Raw genomic sequence first — 8,927 nt, forward strand, 5'->3', positions numbered from 1 at the left:
ATCATGAATGGGTGCTGGATCTTATCAAATGCTTTATCTACATCTATTGATATGATCATATGACTTTTATCTTTATTTTATTGAGATGGTGTATTCTGTTGATTGACTAGAGAATGTTAAGCCATCCTTGCATCCCCAAGCTAAACCTAATTGGTCATAGTGTGTGATCTTTTCTTGAGTTTCTGGATTCTCTTTGCTGGTATTTTCTTGAAAATCTTTGTATCTGTATTCATCAAGGAAATAGGTCTGTAATTTTCTTTTTTTGTGGTGTCTCTATCGATTTGAGTATTAGGGTGATCTTTGCCTCATAGAAACTATTTGGGAGTATTTCTGTTTCTTCAATTCCTGGAAAATCTTAAAAATGTTGGAAGCAGTTCCTCTTTAAAGGTTTGAAATAGTTCACTATTGAATCCATCTGGGCCATGGATTCTGTTTGCAGGGATACTTTTGACCATCATTTCAATTTCCTTGTTAGTGATAGGTTCAAGTATTCCAAATCTTCTTGGTTCAGCCTTGGGAGGTAATTGGAATCCAATAATTTATCAATTTATTCAAAATTCTCTCATTTCCTGCTGCAAAGAATCTCAATATAATCTCTGATGATCCTATGTATTTCTGTAGTTTCTATTAGGATAACCCCCTTTGCATTTCTGATTTGATTTATTAGAATTCTTTCTCTTTGTTTTTTTGAGAGGCTTCTCATGGTTTATTGATCTTATTTATTTTCTCAAAGAACCAGCTTTTGCTTTTATTGGTCTTTTGGATTGTATTTTGGGATTGTAGCTCATTGATGTCTGGTACAAGTTTTATTATTTCCTTCCTCCAGCCTATTTTGGACTACTTTTGTTGGTCATTTTACAAAATCTTGACCTCTAATTTATTCATGTAGGCCCTTTCTTTCTTCCTAATGAATTCTGGCAGATCTATAATCTTTCCTCTTAACACTGCTTTTGCTGTGTCCCACAAGTTATGGTAGCTCGTGTCCTCATTCTCATTTGTTTCTGGAAATTTTTTATTTCCTCTTTGATTTCTTCCCTAAGCCAATGGTTGTTCATTACTCCCCTTAAAGAAAATATTTCCTTGCTGAGCTTCAGTCTGTTTGATCTATGGAGAAGTGTCAAAGAAGTGTTGAAATCTCCTTCTAGTATTGTGTTGCTATCAATGTTTTTCTATAAGTCAATTAGAAGTTGTTTTTAAGTATTTTCCTGGTCTGTCATTAGGATCATATACATTGAGGAGGGTGAGTTCTTTCTGATGTACATATCCCATGATCATTAAGAAATGACCTTCACTGTCTCTGATAATCTTTAGCCTGAAGTCCATGTGGTCTGATACTAGTATCGCCACTCCAGCTTTGTGGAGGTGATATTTTCTTGAAAACTTGTTTCCCAGACTTTTACTTTTAGCCCATGGGTGCTTTGATTGTTCAGACGTGTTTCTTGCAGGCAGCAGAATGAATGTTGGTTTCAGTTTTCTAATTCATCTTCCCATTCTGTGCCTCTGAATTGGCACATTTAGTCCATTGACATTGAGAGAGATTGTTGTGGTGTGGATTTGTGCTCTCTTTATGTAGAATTTTTGTACTTGTGGGGATTGTCTTAGCTTAAAGTAGACCTGTTCATTCTTCTTGCAACAAAAATATGGAATGCTTTACAAGTTTGCATATCATCTCTGTGCAAGGACCATGCTCATCATTTTATCATTTCAATTTTAGTATATGTGTTAAACTTAGTAGGAGTTAATTTTTCCATATTTTTCTCTTCTTATTACTTTGAGTGCTGTCCTTCCTCACTCCTATGGCAGACAATGATTCCTAATCAAGGAATGTATTTCAAAGCAGCATGAATAAATAGATTTAGAAATTTAATGTCCCAGAAAGAAAAATATGGTTTTTACCATATTATCTTTTACCATACCCTAGGCATCAGTTTTACAAAATAATTCTTTTGGAAGATGGTATATGAGGTTGTTTAATGTCGTTCCCTGAAACCTTAATTAAGACCATTAAACTAGAGCCTTTTGCTGTTTTCACCTCAGTCCCGTGTACTTCTCCAGGAAAAGGTGGATGGTGTTGTCTGCACTTTGACCACCTTGAATGTATGTAGGATTTTTTTCCTGAAGGATGAGCTGAGAAGCATATTGATGATTTCATTCCACCTTATTACAAGTTCAACTTGAATGGAAGGTGAGACTCATATGGCTCCTATAAAGGACAGAACAAAGGGTCTCAGTGAAGTTTAATGGCCAACTCACATTAACAACATAGATGACTCATAGTAACCTGTGTGCATCTTTGTGTATAGTGAGTTTCATATCTACTGATAGAGATTCTCAGTCATGACACATGGGCAAAACGGATCTGTAATTAAAATCTAGTTCTCTGAGCAGAGTGGGGTCTCTGACGTGATTGAACAAGTTTGTAGTAATTTATTACTAAGCACATAAGTATTTTCAATGATGCGTACTTTTCGATCTAAAATTAATTCCAAATATGTCTAAAACAACAGTCTCCTGACCTCGCACCTGGCTTTCCTCACTGGGGCCCCTTGGAGATGGCGGGGTGAGATTCCCTCACCGCCCTGAGCATAGACCCGGCAGCTGAAGACCTCTGCAACCAGCCATAGGTACGCTTAAGACCACTCTTCCCAAGCTTGAAGGAGCCTCATGCATGAAGGAACTGGAAGAGGAACCCAAATGTGCGGGACCGGGGGATGAGATCTCCATGGCTGCTCAGATCAAGACTGTGCCCCCTCCTTCCAGATCCTCCATCTTCTAGTAATTAAGTGTTAAAACCACGATCTACCCCTGGATCCATGTAATGCCATCAATAGCCAACATCCAGAGACTGGATCTTATTTAGAAGAGAGTAACTCTGATTGTCCAGTTCTCACTCTCAGAGAACCTGGTAGGCTTCTGCGAGTATCTTGCCCGCATGGCGGAGTCCTTGTTTCTGGTCACTGTTTCTTTTGAGGTACAGAAGCTGCTTAATTTAAGATAGTTCCCTTTGTTTATCTCTGTTTCCAGTTGCTTGGCAAGTTGCATGTTATATTTGAAGATACCTTTAGCTTCAATGTCGTGGAGGGATTTGCCGACCTTGTCATCACTGTACCTGAGGGAATCTGGTGTGATGTTGATGACTTTGACCTATTTTTATCTGACTTTTGTGCATGGTGTTAGGTAGAGGTTTGAGCCATTTTTTTTTTTTTGCATATAGCTGTCCAGTTTTTTCTGCACCGTTTGTTTAGAAGGACTCTCTTGAACCACTTCACATTTCTTGCTCCCTTATCAAAGATTAGATGATTATATATTTGAGGGTGTGTGTCAGTATATACAATCCTTTTCCATTGGTCTGCAGCTGAGCCTTTGTTTCAGTCCCATGCTGTTCTCATTATTATCGTTTGTAGTAGAGTTTGAGGTTGGGGAAGGTGATGCCTCCATCGTCTTTTCCCCAAGAATTGCTTTAGCTATTCGTGTGCGTTTGTTGTTCCATGTGAATTTCAGGAGTGCTTGATCAATTTCTTTGAAGAATGTCATGGGTATCTTTATAGGGATCAAGTTGAATTTTTACAATGCTTCTTGGAGAATTGCCATTTTGACAATGTTAATTCTCCCATTCCATAAGCAGGAGATATGTTTCCATTTCCTCGTGTCATTTTTTAATTTCTTATTGTATAGGTCCTTTACCTCCTTAGTTAAGCTGATTCCAAGGTTCTTGATTTTCTGAGGCACGATTGTGAGTGGGATTGCTTTTTCATGTCACTTTCTTCTCTCTCATTATTTGCATATAAATAAGCCATAGACTTTTGGGTATTGAGTTTATAGCCTGCAATTTTACTATAAAAGTCTATTGCCTCTAGGAGTTTTTTCGTAGAGATTTTAGTATTCTCTAAATATAGTATGATACCTTCTGTGAATAGTGAGAGATTATTTCTACCTTTCATACATGAAAAACCCTAAATATCTTTTTCTTATCTATTTTCTATTCCAAGTACTTCCAGTTCTACATTGATCAGAAGTGCCAAAATGAATTTTTACTTAGCACATTCTGTCTGTAAATTTCTATGCTAAGAACAGTGGAAGAAACAGTGATATCTTAGTAATTTACAAGTAAATTATGAAGACAGATAATTTAAAAGAATTTCTTTGTATAAATTTCCAAAATGTTTAGCTTTTATTAAATATATTAAGAATAAATCATAGGTCTTGATTATACCGTGAAGATTATTTTCATGTTAGAAGTTACCCTTCTAAAATGCAAGAAAGAGACACATTTTGAAAATGTTGATTATTCGTTCATTCATTCAATGAATGTTTGTAGTCTGGTTGTGCAGTGCCTACAGAAAGTCAACCTGTACCCTCAGGTGAGTGCATCAACAGTCTGATGGTGTCTTCATGCTTCCCGATAACCTCAAATGGCCACTGTGCCTCTGGCTGGCTCCCAACAACTCAGGACTACATTTCCCGAGAAATTAAACTCCCGAAAGATATGTGGGAGCCATGTTAACAAACCACCCCTGGCTCAGCTATACAAGCTAATGGATTGGTCTTGTTTCAGAGACCCATAGACAAATCTGGAAGATATCAACAGTCACAGTTAACCTTGGAACTGCAAAAAGCTGAAGACACTAGGGTAAATCGGAGGGAGGCAGGTTAGTTTGGTGCCCACCCAACCAGAACCCAGTGCAGCCACTTTCTCCCACAATACAAAATCGCCACCATGCCCTCCTCTGGTTTCCACCGTCTCAGGATGGCTCTCACTGAAACATAACAGCTGAAAATTCGGATATGTGTGTTTTGTGACTGAAATCTCCAGGCTTTCTCTGGGCAGGATGGGCATCCTACACTCACTGCCCTGTACTTATGGAAGCCTCAGCAGTCATTTCCATACCTCAAAGCTACTCCAACCTTACCTTCCTGATAAAAATGCTCAATTCCTTGAACAAAGATGATGACCTCTTAGTACCTGTATGAGACCCTTAATGCACAAAATAAAAAGGAAACAAAGAGAAAGAATCAAAGATCCTGCCATAGAGACAGGCTGGGGGTGGGGGTAGTTTGTTGGGGGATGGTTTTAGGGAACCAGGAATATTGGTTTTGGGAAATGTACACTAGAGGAAGGATGGAAGTTGGATCTTTGTATGACTGGAAGCAAATTATGAATAGATTTGTAATGGTCTATATCACAGATATTCAATAAAACATTAAAAATACTGATGGAACTTTAAAACCCAGCATAACTATTTTTGTGTTCTCTGTAGGAAAAAAAAATGTTACTCACCTGTGTGCCAATAGCTTGTAGAAAACTAAACCCAAAGATATATCAATGACTGCCTTTGGCATGAATACTATAATTGCAGCTATGTTATGTTTTAGAATCAGTTCGTGGACAAGATGCCAAGAGGAGCAGTGGCAAAGTGCATCAATGTTGAATAGATAATGTTTCAGGAGCTTGCAAGGGAGATGCGAAGCTTTGGCATGAGAAAAGGGAAGAAACAGAAGAGTGAAGTACTAATAAGTATCATGAGAAAAATGCAAGGGAGAACATTTCCTGGCAAGTGTCACACTCTGTTGAGCTTTTCGTGAGGATAAGCATTAGAAAGTATCTTTCCCATTTAGTGGTAAAAAGGTTACTTTGAGGGTATATTTAAAATTTACTTAATCGATTAGAATCACTAAGAGATACACAGTTACAAAGTTGCTCATAACTGAGTTTCAGTCATTTAATGTTCTAGAACCTTTCCAGTATATTGGGGCATTTTTGAAGGAATATCCCTGGTGCGAGGACTAGGGCATCTGAATCTTAACTCATTTCACCAAATATATGATCTGTACTCACATGTTTTACACTGTCTCCCCTGCTCTTTGATTTATGTTTTCATGCAATATTTCCTTGTGAACCTCACTTCAAGTGAGGCTCCCTATTTAAGACAAGTACATGTTTCTGGGACATTACATATTTTTTGGTTGCTGGGAGAGTCTCTAAAGCAATGCTCAGGAGGTGTGGGGGCCCTACAGACAATTCTCAGAAAACGGGGCCATGGTGCTTGGGGTCCTCCTATGCTATACAGCCTTTGATACTCTGGCAATCATGTGGTGCTGGGAGTCAAATTGAGTGCATGTGACACAAGTTCCATAAGCACTACACTATCTCCTGCAGCCCTGGGTATTAGATTTATGTCAGCATTCTGAGGTCCTCCCTTTTGTCAGAAAGCAGAGACTTGTGCAGGAGAAAGTGGAAGAGACATTAGGGTTTAGCTAGGTTCACTGAGTAGCTGGTGATACCATTAAGATTGGAACATAAAGTAAAAATAAAACAAGAGCCCCATGCCTTTTCCCGCTGAACTCGACACCCTCCACAGGGGGGACACCTGCGGGGAACACCTGCAGCAGCTCCTTGGGACTGTCCATCACCAAATCAGCGCCTCCCCTCCAGGTGGGTAGGGGGAGCACAAGCCAGGTTCACCACTCCTCACACCCAGCTCCCCGCATTTTCCTGCAGAACTGGACACCCTCCAGAAGGGGACACTTGAGGCAGCTCCATGGGATTTTCCATCCCTCCTCCTACATTCCAGGAACCTGGGTGGGAGTGACCCTGGGATGGGCCAGGGGCGTGGCCACCATATAGGGGTGTGTCCTCCCAGAAGTGGGCGTGGCCTTCTCCTGGGTGGCCAGCCGCAGTTATATTTCCCAATCTGGGCACTCAGGACTTTCATCTCTCACTTTGTCGCCTAATACCGACTAAAAATGTCTGACCACCTCTACTAGAATACAACAACATTCCACTCGCCTACTCCATTTCTAAGAAAAGACCTGTATGAAATGTGCTGTACAAGCTCAAAACTAAAAAGTACCTCCTCCAAAGCGCAAATCTCCACCACAAGGAGAATATGAAGAAAAGAAAAATTCTCAATCGAGGTTGTCCACAATTGCGCTCTCATTGATAAAGAATTCCAGGATAAAATGCAGAGGGTGTTCAAGGATCTACTCAAAGAATCAATGGAAGAGATATCCAATGACTAAAATAAGAAATGAAAGAAACAATAGAACAGAGAGTCAAGAAAATACAGGAAGAAAAGAGAACAGAATTTTAAAAAGCTACAAAAAGAAGAGTCACAAATAAAGGATTCAGTGGATGAAATTAAAAAGTTAGTAAGTGCCCTTAGCAATAGGATAAGTGCAGCTGACGAGAGGATCAGCGAGCTTGAAGATGAGCAACAGAACTCCCACTGGGAAGAACAAGCAATAGGAAAAGACATCAAAATGGCTCTAAGGAGAATCAGAGACCTAGGGGATGACGCCAAGAGGAACAACATTACAATCATTGGAGTACCAGAAGGAAAGGGAAACAACCCCAATGAAAAAGCTAGAGTAAAAGAAACCATTGCTGAAAAGTTCCCAGAGTTAAGGAAAGCAGACATCCAGTTCCAAGGAGCCAGAAGGGTACCAGCTAAAGGAGACCCCAGAAAAAAACACTCCAAGCATATCATATTCAGAACGATGGATGCTGTGGACAGAGACACAATATTACAAGCAGCAAGGTCAAAGAAGGAAATTACATACAAAGGAGCACCCCTTAGATTCACAGCAGACCTATCAGTGGAAATCCTCCAAACCCAAAGGCAATGGTTGTATATAGTGAAAAAATTCAAAGAAATGAACGCCTCACCGATAATACTCTATCCAGCTAAACTCTAACTCAAATTCGATGTGAACGATACACCACTTTTTAGATAAACACAAACTCAGGAACTTCATACACTCAAAACCAAATCTAAAAGAAGAAGTAAAGGGGCTCCTGTAAGATAAGAAGGAAAACACGTGTAAATCAACTCCTAAAGGAAGATGGCACAAAACCCCATGACAATAATCTCCCTTAATGTCAATGGTCTAAATGCACCTACAAAGAGACACAGAGTGGCAAAATGGGGTCAGGAACTGAAACCAGCATTCTGCTGTCTACAAGAAACTCATCTGAACAATCAGAGCAAACACAGACTCAAAGTGAAAGGATGGAAAACAATCCTGCAAGCAAACAGCTCCCTCACAAAAGCTGGGATGGCCATACTAATATCCGACAACATTAATTTCAGGCTGAAAAAGATTAGAAGGGACAGCGAGGGCCACTTTCTCTTCATCAAGGTATACATTCCACATGAAGAAATCATACTCTTAAATGTATATGTACCTAATGAAGGAACAGCTAGATACTTAAAACAACTGCTAACAGATTTTAAAGAGGACAGTGCTAGCAACACCATAGTAGATGAAGACTTCAACATCGCCTTATCACCTCTGAATAGATCAACAAGAACAAAACTCAGCAAGGAAACATTGTCTTTGAATGAAGTAATAGAAGAGATAGGACTTATAGACCTATACAGGGCTTTACACGCCCCAAAGAAAGAATACACATTCTTCTCCAGTGCGCATGGAACATTTTCCAAAATAGACTATGTGCTAGGCCACAAAACATACCTCAATAGAATCAGGAAGATAGAAAGAGTATCAACAATCTTTTCAGACCATGATGCACTGAGGATAGATGTGAATCACACACAGACACGGACAACCAAATCGAACACCTGGAAACTAAACAAGTCACTGCTGAACAATGTGTGGGTCAGGAAGGACGTCAAGGAAGAAATCAAATGATACCTGGAAACAAATGAGAACGAAGACACGAACTACCAGAGCTTATGGGATGCAGCTAAACCCCTATTAAGGGGAAAATTCATAGCTCTGCAAGCATATCTAAGGACGGAAGAAAAGATGCACATAAGCAACTTATTTCACAGCTCAAGTTCTTATAAAAGGATCAAGAAAAGGATCCTACATTGGGCAGAAGGAAAAAGATCTAAAACTTAGAGCAGAAATCAACGACATGGAAACCTAAGAAACAATCCGAAAGATCAAAGAAACCAAGAGCT

At 39.5% G+C, this 8,927-nt stretch overlaps 1 pseudogene; it reads right to left on the reverse strand.

The window, feature by feature from the left end:
- Positions 1-1,634: 1,634 nt before the first annotated feature.
- Positions 1,635-1,728, reverse strand: LOC130016144 (uncharacterized; annotated as a pseudogene).
- Between the last annotated feature and the right edge of the window lie 7,199 nt (positions 1,729-8,927).

The sequence above is a fragment of the Sorex fumeus genome, unplaced genomic scaffold (assembly GCF_029834395.1).
Source record: "Sorex fumeus unplaced genomic scaffold, SorFum_2.1 ptg000146l, whole genome shotgun sequence".
Lineage (NCBI taxonomy): Eukaryota > Metazoa > Chordata > Mammalia > Eulipotyphla > Soricidae > Sorex > Sorex fumeus.